Source organism: Malaya genurostris, chromosome 2 (assembly GCF_030247185.1).
Source record: "Malaya genurostris strain Urasoe2022 chromosome 2, Malgen_1.1, whole genome shotgun sequence".
Lineage (NCBI taxonomy): Eukaryota > Metazoa > Arthropoda > Insecta > Diptera > Culicidae > Malaya > Malaya genurostris.
The window spans coordinates 38,509,753-38,525,054 of NC_080571.1; the positions used below are offsets into that span (position 1 = coordinate 38,509,753).

The 15,302-nt window shown below is 38.2% G+C and overlaps 1 protein-coding gene across 2 annotated transcripts in view; it reads left to right on the plus strand.

Annotated features, from left to right (window-relative positions):
- Window positions 1-1,593: 1,593 nt before the first annotated feature.
- Window positions 1,594-15,302, plus strand: part of LOC131432843 (neuroligin-1) — a 780,452-nt gene continuing 766,743 nt past the window's right edge. Inside the window, exon 1 of one of the 2 annotated variants that reach the window (XM_058599386.1) lies at window positions 1,594-3,154. The gene's annotated coding sequence lies outside the window, so the exon portion shown is untranslated. The remainder of the gene's footprint in view (window positions 3,155-15,302) is intronic. The other variant, XM_058599387.1, reaches the window with a different exon arrangement.

A 15,302-nucleotide genomic window follows, 5' to 3' on the forward strand; every position in this document is an offset into this window, starting at 1 on the left:
TGACAACTTTCTTACGCATATTTCAAACACTATCCCGATCATATTCATTGAAAAGAACAGATTGTTATTTTCATAGAAATTGATGTGCAATCATCAAAACACGTTTATTCAAAGGCGCTTGAAAATTTCGGGCGTACGAAGACATGTTTCACTATAAAAATGCAGTTCGTAGTTGATTTTCAATTTACTAAAACATAAAAAATCAACTCTACAATATGTAGTATTACCATTGATTTATGTGCAGAGTATTTTAAAAGATCCATGTTTGTGTTACGGGCAGTTGTATTGAAAATCAAATGTGAAACTTATTCATTAGAAATTATTTTTGCTATGTTTTTGTAAACATCAATTCAATTTTTGTTTACATTACGTAACATAGTAGTTCCCATGAGTTTCACAATTGTTTTTTCGCTGATTCAATTTCTGCATTTTTAGTAGGATCGATGCATGAGTTTTTGTATCAGTTGCACAATAATTGTGATAAAATGTTCGTAACAACGGAAGATCTTAAAGATATGTTGCACAACACAGAAAAATCGCGCTTTTCCATAACACAACAGTTACTACAATAGTAATATGAACTAATTGCACAATCTGTAGAAAAATACAGGACAGCAACTTAACGTGCGTATGGAAATCAATCATCATGTTCTGAAACCTCCTCTGAAAAATTGTATTGGGTACCTGCCTGATGGTTTTTCAATTGACAGTCTCTGTTTGGGGACAGTTTTTATATGCTTTCTCGACTACACTCTTTATAACGAATTTATAAGAGGGTTTCCAACTCTTTACAAATTACCCAAATGAAAAGCATAAAGTTTCAGTTTTGAACCAGTGTGCAGAAGGTAGATCAAGAGGGGTATTTTTTGTGCTAGTTCCAGTTTCCGTGTATGTGGATGTCGATGAAAAATTAATGCTATCCCATATTGAAACATATCTAATGGTAATTTCTGAAAGTGCTACGATAACTCTTGCTCGTGCTTTAAATACTTCCAGTTTACCTAGAAAATACGAACGAATTCAACCAATGGCACAAAAACACAGGGGCGAATCGCTTAGAGTAATGTACCAATCACACATTAAGGCGCAATGCATTTCTCAATATTGGCACTTTCGTTTTCATTCAGTTGCACAGATTGCGATACACACTGGCTCATTTTTGACAATCATTGTTATGCCAACGGAAAAATGAACAGACGAGTGCAATGAATGAAGTAATGTGTTTTTGGAGGCTCAACAGATTTTGTGTTAGGCGACTCTCCCCTTGATCGGAATTTGTTTATGTGGCATCATTTAAAATGTTCCGCTCAATCCTAGCAGCCCATGCAGCAACGAGTTCAAAAAAGCGCATGCCTAGACCAAACGTCAACGTCAGTAGATTTTGTCAGTGTGAATACGGTCTTAGCCTGTGTTGTCGTTCGGTGATCCTTTCGACTGTCGACTGTCAAACGTTCGGCCCGAAACAGAATTTTCCGAAGCAGGCATCCCGTACTCCGTCCGGCTGGTTGTGGCAGAGCGTGCGCACCAGCGTCATCATCCGGTCGGCGAGAGTCTTTCGCACTATCCGACGGTCCGACTGTCTGCTGCCTGCCTCACGAGCCTACGGAGGACCCCAGGTTGGCCGACAAACGGTTTAGTCTTCGGGTACTCGTGCATGCTGCCACACACCAGCAAGACGACGGTTTTGCAGTCAGAGTCGGTCGTTCAGAGGATGTTCTCTCCCCGGGTGGGTGTCGTCATACCGTGTCACAAAAAACCCCACCGCTTGGACGGTGTTGGATGCCAGCAGACAGATGGGTGTAATTGGGCCAACTTCCGTCATTGATTGGTTCGAATTGAATTCGGCGGGCCCCGTGTAGTGTGTAGTGTGTGGGTGTGTAGTGTGACAAGGAAGGATTTACTGATTGAGGCGAATTAGATTCCCAAAAACGGCGGAGCGAGTCCGACCGTCCGTCCGTACGTTCGAAGGGCCGTGATGAAATGTGAAACAAAATCAATTTCTTCGCTCGGAAATGGGAGTGCTACATTGTGGATCCTGTCGGATGACGACAGTGAGAAATAAGTTTTGGAAAAAGTGACGGATGCTGGAGTTTGGTTCTCACCGATTTTCTCTCCGTCTCTCGCGGTGCGGTGATTTGATTGGTGCGAGTGATGTTGTTAGAAGTGAAGTTAGTCAAGAAGCTGTAGGTTTTTTTTTCGACCTGCTGTGAAACATTCCCGTTCCCGGCCGGTGATAAGGAATTCTCTAAAGTCGGTTTTGTTGGTTTGCCGACCGATGGATTAGTGCAGCATCCAAAAGCGAAGAAAAACCCCGTGTCCAGTGTTGTGCGTGTTCGTAAGTGTGTGTGTTTTCAACGTGCCAAATGTCAAAAGAATGGTGGATGTGGTGAGTGTGTGATGAGGGTGATATTCTCCGGAGCAGAAAAAACTCCACTTCACTCTGCCTCGGGTCTGCGGAAAAGTGTTGACGCGAGAGAAGCTGGAAGCAGCAGAACACACTCAATCAAACCAGTGGCCAGAACCAGTGTTAGGGGGGTAGAAATAGTAAAAGTTTGCCCACGGTCGTGAGTAGAAGATTGGGCTAGGTCAGCGAGACCTAATTCGAACCGAGCGGCGATTCTGAGAATCGCTGCCAGTGCGCGGCGGGCCAAGTGACCATCGATCCTGGGTGGGTTCGCCCGGTGGTTGGTTCCCGGAATGGTTCGAATCGAAAGCCGCCAGTGTGCGAAGGGTGAAGCGTAATCGAATATCTCAAGTGAGGGAGAAATAAATCCACCTACCAGAGAATGGTACTTCAATAGAATAGAGTCTACCATTCTACGAAACCGCAAAATCCGTTCGAGTGCAAAAACACGGTTCGGCTCACATATCGAAGGAGTTTATTTGTTTTTTTTTCGCTCTGTGCAGATTGGTTTGTGTTCTATCTTTGCATAGAACACGAAAAAAAAAAGCGAGTGAATCCACTTAGTGCTGTCGGAAATGATGTGAAGTGAGGATTAGCGAACAAGTTGGCAGTAATAAACACAGGATTATCGTAAGACATTTAGCCGAGTCGGACAGGACTCAGGTCGGTGGTAGTCGGTGTCATCGTAATCTACACTGGAAAGCCCGACCGTCGTGCTGGAAATTCAGGAACAAGTCGTTCTAGTCGTAGGTATCAAACGAACGTTGAAAGGATATTTGTTCGTTTTTTTTATGGCACTGTATTTTATTTTATGTGGATATTCGACCGAGTTAAACATTTTTACGAGCGTAACTTTTTTTTTTTTGCGCGTTAAGTCTCCTATCACATCCCACCTTCACGTCCCACGCAGTTCAGTTCTTGTTCCCGTCAAACTTTTGAAGTGAAAGAATTACTTTAACACGTTACAATGCCCCAACTCGGCGATGGCCCCAAGGATGGAGATTACTAAATATTTGATGGGCGAATGAGAACGATGCGACATGATGCAGCTGGTACGTGACTGATTTTGGTTCGGGGGATTTTTTTTCCCACGGGTACTCCGAACCGGTGCACTCTCGAAGGGTTGGATGTGATTGGAGCGACTGGAAGCGTGTGGAATTTTATAGTAGTTCACGTTTACAGGGGGAATGCTTTCATGGCACTGAGGATTAGAATAAGACGTTACCGAAGTGTATCAATGAACTTTTTTTTAACTGTTTTAAAGCTAGGGGGACTTGAGTTTGAGTTGGAATCAAAACTAAACAATTTATCAAAACCCACGACAGCAGAAAAAAATCTATTTTCCTGAGACGAATTATTTTTGGCGTGAGTCTTAACAAACTTTGTCGCCATTAGAAAGGCATTAACAAAACAACTTACCACGCAATCCAAACTTGTGCTCGTCCACCCACGGAAGCTGTGAAGTTTTGATGTCAAGTAGTCTTTCCGAGAATCCATGGTAGCGATTTTCCAATCATCTAATAATAACCTCCGTCTTGGAACAACTTGTAGCGTTAGCGGTGCGGATAGGGACAAGACAAGATTCGAAATGCAAAAGCCGTTTTGACATTTCAACAATACACAATAGATTTTATTTGCACATGTAGTTCCCTACAAATCTACTTCAATTTCCCTCACAATCGCCGATCACTTTCCAGCATTTTTCGTGCTGCTACACTAGCAATCTTAAGATGATTAATCGTCAACCGATGATCAAATGTCTTATTTTTTGTTCCACCAGAAAAAAAACTGAATTTCCCTGCTTGCGGGAAGAAGGATTACAATTTTTACTGCACGCGCAGATAGGAAAATGACTGCTGAACTAAAAAGCAAAGCCTTAGTACTAAATTTCTTTTGTGTGATTTGAGCTACTGTTTCCACAAAATTCGCTGCCGATTCGTAGCGTACAGAATCATCGCATGGCTGGTGCAACGATTCTATGAATACTTCCTGGTCAGGGCTCGACCATACGACAACTGACTTGTAAGACCAGGAGTGGTATTATGTGTTTCGATTTGGTTAAAATTTAATCGAATCGACCATGTTTCGTACTATGGCTCTCGATTCGAACTCGATCATCGAGCTTTGTTCGAATTCACTCGAAGAAGTATTAGATTATCAAAGATGTTTTGGCATTATGAAACCAGATCAATCCAGCTCGTAATCGACTAAACTCGATAGGAAATGGTTAATATGTTTCTTTTCATCTAAAAATAGTTATCGATAGCATGATTGATTATCATAAACATATATTTAGTTTAATGCATTGTTTTAGTTATGGTAAATTTTATGCATTTTGCATATTATGTACTAGTTGGATCATGCAAAATCATTTCCAAGGCAGCCTGATATATATTTGAACCAGAGTGAGTCGAAACTATGAAAGAAAATATACGTCCAGCAATTGTAGGTCGTAGTAAAATTTTTGGAACCGATAGACGGAAACCATTACTCGAACGAATCGAGGGAAAATGCGACGGAAAGGTGAGGGGTATCAATTAAGATCCACTTATGCGGAAAATTGAAACGTGAAAAAATGCAGAAAATTGTGAAAAAAACTTCAGTGGTTCAATGTTGATTCATTTTCATTTAAATAAATGTTCGGCTTGATAACAACTGAAAATTGTATTTAAACTTTATGAAATTGAAATTATGTTTAGAAGAAGAGTGCAGAAAAAGTAATTTTTCTTTCAAATTATGATAAAAAACGATATTTTATTCAAACTAAAAATTGATCCTTTATTGTACGAGGTTAAACATGAGAATTATGAAAACAGGATGAAATTCAAGTTATTCCTTCACGAATTTTCGAACTTTTGATCGAACGCTCTTCATCAAGTTACGGACAAGTGTTGCATCGCATTTTTTGGACGCTAGAGCCCAAATTTTTTTGAACTCCTGCATGTTCCCAACTGCCTTAGCAGTCTTTTTGAAGACCCTCTTCACGAATGCCCAGTAATGAGTCGAAGCTAAGGCAATTTGGTGGATTGATATTTTCCTCAACAAAATTTATACCCTTTTCTGCAAGCAAATTGGCATAGGTTTTGGCATAGTGAGCCGACGCTAAATCCGGCCAAAACAGTGAAGGTGTACTATGCTTCTTATATAAAGGCAGCAATCTCTTCTGGAGACGCTCAGATCGATAGATTTCTGCATTTATAGTTCCGGTAGTGTACAAAATGGTTGACTTCTAACCACAGTAACATATTGCTTGCCATACCAGTACCTTTCGACCGAGTTTCTACACTTGAATCGACCTGTCCGCATCGCTCACATACTCCCCAACGACGACAGTAAAAGGATTGTGGACCTGGAAGGGCTCCTTTACATAAGTCTCGCCGTCCATTAAAATGCATGCATCCGGACACTGCAAAAGATGCGAATACAATTCTCGGGCTCTTGTTGCTGCTCGCTTTTTCTGTTTTACACTTTGTTTCGAGATTTTCTGCATCTTGTAGGTCTTCAGGTGATTTCGCCTCTTGATACGCTGGATCATCCCGACACTCGTTCCTGCTTTTTTGGCCAAATCACGTATTGACAATGATTTGTTCTTCATGATTAGAGATACCATTCTCTGGTCCAGTTTCGAGTTGGAAGAACCGGGTTTTCTGCCTCTTCCTGGTAGCTCATCCAAAGAATAGTGTTCCCCAAACTTATTAATGATGGTTTTAACACTGGCATGATGAATTTCAAACAGCTTCGCCAATTTTCGCATAGTAATACCCTTCTCACTTAGTCATGTGTCCAGAACTTTAATTTTCACTTCCTTTTCAATACGCGACATTTTGAAAACGCAGAATATACATTTTCGATACACTCCTTTCCTATTTTTAAAAGTTTAATTAAAAAGAAATATAATTACTTTTGAACGATTTGTGTTTTAAGTCTTTATTAGAACGTAGAGCCGTCTCGAGCTAGTTTTAAATATAAACAGTTTCTAACGGGGAAAACAGGTTGGAAAATTGACATGCCCATGCAATTATGTAATGAAAATTTCGGAAATGTTACCGCAGGGACGGGACTCGAACCCGTAGCTGACTCCTAACCGGATAGATTATTTTACCAATTCAACTAACCTGCATATGAAAACATATGAAGAGAAAGTCCAATTTTCTAGACGGAAACCAGGCATTCTTCGCTGTACTTGGTCACGACGGCATACACTTGCAGTCCTATGTCTACGGAAACAAATTCAACAAAACACTGGAACTACAGAAATGTGATCATATTATTCCAAACAAATTGCGTGGCATCTTGCAGCCAGAGCTGCTAAATGTCACTATCAACGAGCAACTTTGCACGACGAAGATTGGAAAGTTTATGTCACTGGACTGCTGCCAACCAGACTCATATATTGAGTGTCTGAGAGCCGATCTGTCATAACTTAAATTCTCCTGATATTATACTCACCAGGACGCTCATTGATTGCCGATGCGATTGATATTATCTTCATTTCTCCTGTCACTGCTTGATTACGATGTGACTAAATATTAATCAAGCAGCATAAACATTGAATTAAATTCATGTACAGCAATAAACTCCGAAATCCGATGACTTTTTACAAAGAACGATTAACTTTATCAATTTATGTTTATGTTAGTACTCTCATGGATTTTTTTTTACTTTAACAGGGAATAGGAGAATGAGAGAGAGAGAACAAAATGCGTCACCTGTCTTCGACTGAGTATACTTCTTCTTGGTCATTGAACTATCGAGTATCTCATTTGACAGACACTGTGACCGTACCGATTTCTGTTGACGATGATTTTAGTCAGTTTGTCAAGGTCATTTGACATGACTGACAATTTGCCGCTCTGCTTGCAGCATTTTCCACTTCTTTAATACTTGAATCAAATAAATCCACTTGAAAATATCCGAACAATAATTCAAAGACGAAACGTAAAAATAATGAAAACGGTTATGTGCCCTAGCACAAATTTTGGCTAACCCCTAAATGACCATACCTGCATCGGCCAGAATAGTCGAAAACACGTTTTCGTTCGGCACGTCAGAAAAGACATTGCACTCCGTTGCAAAACAAAAAGTGTTCTGTAAGTAGCAGAAACTTTACGTCTGCTTAGCGGTTCAAATTGAACTGCCGAGTTTAGCACTAAGCAGTTCAATTTGAACTGCTCTGCACTGATGAGTCAAAGACGAAACGTAAAAATAATGAAAACGGTTATGTGCCCTAGCACAAAATTTTACTAACCCCTAAATGAATTCAAACAATTTCAGTTTCGCGCTACTGCAATGTATGTGTCTGTTTATATTTACTTGACATTTCGAACTGCGCCAGTCGAAATCTAGTACCACATTGTTGGGATCTCGATGTCGCGATCGAAAGCGATACGTAGTGTTACAGTTTCGACTTCAAAAATAATCGTTTCCTTAAACTCAATTCGGGATGCATAATGTCAACCCAGCGCCCTATTCATTGAATTGCCAACCCGGGTGACTGTTGAACTAATACTAAAGAGACCGGGTCTAAAACGTACAGCTGAAATCATCCATCTATACATATAAAGAAGAATGTAAGTTTAAAGTTTGCTTCAGATAGAATTGGAACAAAAACAATTGCCTGTATTTCAGTTATTTATTATTGAATTCTAGATCTTTTTTATACAAATGTAGCGTTTTCTTCATACTTTTAAGAAAATATACGGATAAAATTATTCGTCACGGTTTCGAAGGAATTCTCGATTTTTTCCTGTATCACGGCTCATTAGGCGGCGCACACCTTCTTCGTCCATCGTTTTAGCTATCTTATTCCACCAGGTCGTCATCTTATTGATGTCTTTGACAACCTTTCTCTTTGCCTTGAGTGTCCTCTTCATGATTGTCCAGTATTTCTCAATAGGGCGGAACTGGGGCAGTTGGGTGGGTTAAGGTTTTTCGGAACAAACTGGACCCCTTTCTCTGCATACCATTCTTGAACGACTTTGCTGTAATGACAGTTTGCCAAATCTAGCGAAAACATTACGGGATGGTCGTGGGATCGCATGAACGGCAAAATTCGTTTTCGGAGACACTCTTTTTGGTATAGTTCCGATGTCATGGTCTTATTTGTAACGAAATTTTTCGTGTTTTTGCCACAGCTGCAAATACCCTGCCAAATCATAAATTTTCTTGCAAATTTGTCGGCAAAAACAAATTTAAATTTGGCTGGAACATCCCCTCCGAGTCGTTGCCAAGTAAAATTTTTGACCAGGGATTTGCCCAAAGTTTGTCTTGACATAGGTTTCATCGTCCATCAGAAGACACCCGTTGAACTTGGTTAGCACCTGGTCATATATGTTAGTTTCCGAGCACAAATTCTGTTTTATGGTCAGATTTGGCTGTTTGCTAGCTCGATACGACTTGATTCCTTCCCGGAGTCGAGTTCTCCCCACGGTACTATGGAAAGCACCGAATTTTCTGGCCAAATCACGGTCCGACAGATTAGGATTCCTCTTAATCGTCTTCAAAACCTTACCACGCAGTTTCCGGTCGACAGTTCCACTCCGACGATTGGCTTGAGGCTTCAGAATCGTCGTCAATGTTTCCTTATATCGTTTGTTTGTTGCTTAGCTAGCCTAGATGCAGACCAAAATGGAGTTTCCAAATAACTGTGCACAATTTTTTCACTTCTTTCGGCTTCCATGTTGATTGTTTACAAAGTACAGTCGATTTGAGGAATGTCAAAAAATCATACGTGAAGCTGACAAAATTTCCGACACGTGGGCGTCAAGAACTTCCAAATCCGTCAACCAGGAGCGCCACAATATGAGCAAAAGTTTGTTCCAATTCTAAATGAAGCAAGCTTTATATGTTTGTAACGGCATGACTCCGGAACTACCAAACTTGGCACAGATACTTCCTGCTCTTCAGAGATGGTCATAGGGGCATTTTTATGGGAGAGGGAGCTTAGCAAGTGTCCTTAACAGGGATGAGGGCAAACGACTTAATTTATCTAATTTAAACAGCATCGGTACTTTTTGAAGACCATACTTACTTTATGAAAAACTCAAATATGGTCTTAAGGGCTGAGGCCAGTAGGTCGCGTATAACCACGTGTCTCGCTTTGCATGCTCCTTAGCATATGTACAAAATGAATCTCGATGGGCCGGGTAACCAGAAAAATTTCGTTATTTTCGGTTACCAGTTTGCATAAAATATGTCTGCTACCGCTTGCCTTGCTGAGCCGATTTTACTTCTCTGCCATGTTTTGTTACGTTACCAGGAAACTGGAGCAGAAAAAATGGCGCGTGCATAGAAATCGACTTATCATCACAAAAATAACATTCATTTCATTTTTATCGCGACAACATATAAGTTTTTATGTACTAATCGCATCCTAATTAAATTATATAGACATTCGCCCTTATTCTGAATAACGTCGTATCGATTTTACGATCGTATTTCATTTGTATTCCTAATAACGCTAGCAAAATCAAAGGTAGCTAGGATTCGATCTAACCATATTCGATCGAAAAATCAATACGTCGTTATTCAGAATAAGGGCGATTGTCAGGATAGATTTTTGATCCATGCTTTTGAAGACGAGATATTCAATGAACAAGTTAAAAGACGGCGTTTTCAGCTATGCAATTCTTCCTTCAGAAAAAAAGACTTTCCCGACCGCTAAAGTCAATGAATCATTCTGATATTTTCTCAGAATAATCTAAGCTAATTTTTTAAGAGATTTTCAGTTGGGATTTTTGATATTAATCACCGTTTCTGTGGATTTGGTATTTGTGAGGGGTGGATATAATGAGTGCATCTAAAAAAGGGAATTTATAATATGAAGTTGATAGAATTTTCCAAAAAAATGATGCGTATTGCTAAGTACATGTTATTTGCACTTCAGATGATCCTAAGAGCATTTTTAAGAGGGGTAGGGATGGGGTGGATAAAGTAAGGATCTCATCCAAGAGGGGTGTAAATTGTTCATATGATCGACCATAACTCCGAAACAACTCAAAAAATTACCACACCTTACCTATCACAAATTATTATTATTGTTCATAGATTGCTAAAGTGAAAGAATAGCAAATTTCACTACTAAAGAAGCTAATAGTCAAATTGTTTGAGTATATCTGCAAATTTCCATAACAAACTCAGTTTTTGCCTTTCTCTATAGAAAGGTATATTGCTGGAAAACCCGACTTTCGAACGGAGCCTCGGAGACCCATAGTGTTATATACCATTCGACTCAGTTCGACGAGATCGGAAAATGTATGTGTGTGTGTGTGTGTTCAGAGATGGCTGAACCGATTTTAACAAACCTATGCTCGCTTGAAAGCTACTATCGGATCATTGATCAAGTTCGAAGACCAAATGGCTGTGACTTTTGGTTCCGGAGATATATTGGTATAAATGACGTAACCGACAAACCACGTTGTTTTTTACCGCTCTAATGTATATAAGGGTTCCAATCAGTGTTGGTGATAGCCGAAAATTTGACAGAAGCTGCTATATTGCTATCTATATTGTATACAACATTTTCAATCCGGTAGAAGATGCTACAAGAACTCGAGTCTCTCAATGCATGAACCGTGAGAGAATTTTGCTATATTTCTTCGCTCCACTTCATACTCTGAGTATTTCATGCCCTTAAAAAAATTTACAGTCTCATAATGATCGTTGCTATGTGTAATTTCCCATGAGAGAATCGCAAGTTGACAATTATCGCAGAAAATCGAATCGATGATTCAACTTGATGATTCTCATACTAGGTTGCAATATTTCAAAACACTTGTGTGGAGCATTCACATACATTTTCATAGACACAACTTATACAAAGATTATATGCACATAGTTAGAATAAGCGGCAATAGTAAAATGATTCTATCGCAATTATCAACTGCCTGTATAGAATCGAATCGCGAAACGAGAATGAGCGACCGTTTGTTGCTTCAGAGAGGATCCCCACAGCAGCGTGCAGACCTTTGATACTCAGAAATGTCATCGAGAGAAATTCGCTCTCGCACTGGTGTCGATTCTATGTTAAATGAGCCATGCCGGGTTTCTTGTTGTTGCGATGATATCCGTCTCTCTTTGATGGTACTGATTCAATCGTGTGAAGAGTTGCCAGTGAGCGTTCTTTGATACGATAAAAGCCATCCTTGGTTCCAATCTTTTGGGATCACCTCTAATTCCGTAAAGCGCTATTGTTCAAAAGTTTAAGCACCTCGAAAAAAGTCCTCATGCAAAATATGAGCCAAATCGGACATGGGTTAGGGGTGCTGCCCAGCGGTTAAATTTTGCAGTCGATCTTTAAAAAGCACCATAGGGAGGAGTACAAGAAAATTTCCGAAATCGAAAATTTTTTTTATGATGTCAAAAATCTTAAAATTGCATGAAACGTCGAGATTTAGTGTTATCTCGAAAAAAATTTTTTTGAAACAAATCGACTTTCTGGGACATTTTTTTTAGTCCCAGAAAGTCGATAAAAAATTTTTTTTTCGAGATACTTTTATTTGGTATTGGTTAGGTTGAATTATGAGCTGAAATATTAAAACTGAATACCAAAATTCTACACCATTCATACCAGATTCAAAACAAGTTGAGCTATTTAAGATACCGAAACAATACCACAAGAATATTACTTTAAACCCAATTTCTTTCTGATGTCTATTGGTACCCAATTTTGATTACTACGATTTAGTCGTGCTGATCTAAAAATAGAATCACAAACTTAATGTATTTTTAGCCAACATTTAGCCGTATGAAATTTGCCATAAAAATAACTTAAGGGGCGGGTAGGGTCGAACATTTTTGAAAAATCATTCATTATTTTTTTTATATTTTCTTATGGTAAAACATTTTAAGAATATTCTGTGAAATTTTCAAGCCTATTGGAACGAAACTCTGGAAGTTATGGACCTTTATCTATGGCTATTTCATTCTGCGAAGAAGCAAGAGCTAGGCGCACAGGCCCAAAATTTCTACTTCGATTGACTTCAAATCTTGACAAAACATTCTTCAAATGTTTCTTTATAATAAATTATAAAAGAAAAATATGATTTTTTGAAAGTGTTAGGTTCTACGGGCTCCCTAGAGTAATAAATTGTTTCCATTGGTTTTATAGACAAAAAACTATAAACGCGTTTTTCTCGAAAGCAGGTTTTGAAAGTCCGTAACCATCGTCATTCAAAAACTACTGCACCAATTTTTTTCAAATTGTGCACACACTTTTTACATATGAAAAACCAGCCCCCAACGTTTTCCTTTTCGTTGTTTGGTTTCACAACTACGAAATGGCGGATTTTTTCGTGAAAATCGTAGTTTTCACTTTGAACAACCACCAAAAATTAAAACAATTTAAAAAAAAATCAAACAGAAACGTTGGGGTCTAGAAAAACTTCTACTCTAACTATGCTGCGTTCATTTGTTCTCTTCTGATTAGTCTGCGCTGAGATACAGTGGACACCGCAAATCATGATTTTTAGGAAGCGTCTTCAAAAATGCCTCTTCACCGACTAATTTCTCAATCTTTTTCCACGAAAAAATTACAAAATGTTCAAATGAACGAGAATTCTGGAAAAAATTCGCGAAAATAATGATTTTTTTCCTCGTTTTGACTCTCGTACCCCCATTTTAATAGAAATTACTGTAGGTAGATTACTCCGAACAGAAAAAATATTATAAACATGAATCTTTAGGTAGATTAAAAAAAAACAATTAGAACAAAAACATATAAACTTAAAACCTGATACACTGAAGAAGAATACATGAAACATTCGAAATACGTGTATGTGATGGAACTCAGTTACAACATTTTAATAAAAATTATTGTAGGTAGATTTCTCAGAACAGAAAAACTGAGTAGTTTTAGAATTATTCCTACAATCTAAAAAAAATCTTAACAGACTTAGAACTGATACACTGACGATGACGGATGTAAACACAATATCAATGAAATTTAATGGTATATCAAATAAGTACCCCCATTTTAATAGAAATTACTGTAGGTAGATTACTCCGAACAGAAAAAATATTATAAACATGAATCTTTAGTTAGATTAAAAAAAACAATTAGAATTGAATATAAATTATATTGAACGTGTTTAAAAAAATGGAACAGTTTCGAACCTACGCTTTTGAAGTAGAAGTCGGTAGCTTCAACGCAAGGTCATGGCATCCGATTGTTAGTGAGTGGAAATACAGCCATTATATTATAAGCCCTACTAAATGACTTTATCACACAGATATGAGAACGCTTTCATCGCTGCTTCGAACTGTTTAATTTTTTGTCTCTTTCCTTCCGTTTAGATGTTTTTATTTCTTTTTGTTCGACGTTTCGCTTTTCGCGGTAATGAATAATCGAATTTCAAAATCTGGTCTGCGTTTACTATTATTAATCTAGAAAACAAAATCAATCATTTCTCGAGCATAAAAAAATACTTTGCAAATGTTAAATGTGAATGAGGATATTAAATTTATTTCGACAAGTAACTTTATTTTCGTGGAATATGAACGGGATGATTCTGGTTTTTCTGTGGAAATTCATTTATTATTTGTTTGAGTTGCTCTTGGATATTAAAAAAAGGTAAAAATGACTACTAACCACTAGATGGCACACCACTGCCGAAAAGAATTTTTCAGTCGCGGTTATCTTTTCTATGTTGGTAGGTATAAACACGATGTTGTATTGGAGAAAAAGACATAAACGAAACATAAACTTCTTTTTGAATTTTTTTTTCTTCTAAATCGTTGTTTTCTTCATTCAACTTCGCGAAATCGACTCTCTCACTGAAAATTTTGAGCACTTGGAAAACAAAAACCGAATACAAGTAGTACACCGGACGGCGTAGCCCGTGAAGGTTAGAAGATACAAAAAACATCATTTGACATATACAATTAGAGTGCAACATTCGAAACTCACTTCACTGTTCCGCGTAAAAACATTATTACGTACAATCGCTTCAAATGCGCACAAATTCACAAATTTACATATCTGTTTAGAAACTTATATATGAATATATCGTAACACATGCGAAAAACATCAAAACAATTTGCAAGCAGTTTCAACAAGTCTGTCCTTTTTACCTTTTGCCTTTCTCTATAGAAAGGTATTAGAATTGCTGGAAAACCCGACTTTCGAACAGAGCCTCGGAGACCCATAGTGTTATATACCATTCGACTCAGTTCGACGAGATCGGAAAATGTCTGTGTGTGCACTTTTAGAAGATATTTGGACGCGTTCAATTTTCTCAGAGATGACTGAACCGATTTTAACAAACTTGGGCTCGTTTGAAAGCTACTGTCGAGCCATTGATCAAGTTCAAGGATCAAATGGCTGAGACTCTTGGTTCCGGAGATATGATGGTATATGTGACGTAACCGACAAAACACGTTGATTTTTACCGCTCTTATATATACACCCAAACCTCCATTTACGTACCTTATATATGTATGTATGTATGCTTACACACTCACATGTCTGCATATATGTGTATATATTCATACATATGAATGATCTCTTTTACTTCACCAATATTTATATGTATTAAGAAATACAAATATTTGCACACATGCGTACGTATATTAATACATATATACATATATAAGTTACGTAAATGGAGGTTTGGGTGTATAAGGGTGCCAAAATTTTGGGATCACCTCTATTTTTGTTAAGCTGTTGTTTAAGCACCTCGAAAAAAGCCTTCATGCTAAATTTGACCTAAATCGGACATGCGTAAGGGGTGCTGCCCGGTGGTAAAGGTTTGACAATTTTCGATCTTGAAAAAGCACCATACATGAAATTTCCAAAATCGAAAATTTTTTTTGATGCCAAAACTCTCAAAACTGCATAAAACATCGAAATTTAGTATCATCTCAAAAAAAAATTTTTTGAAAAAATCAACTTTCTGGGACT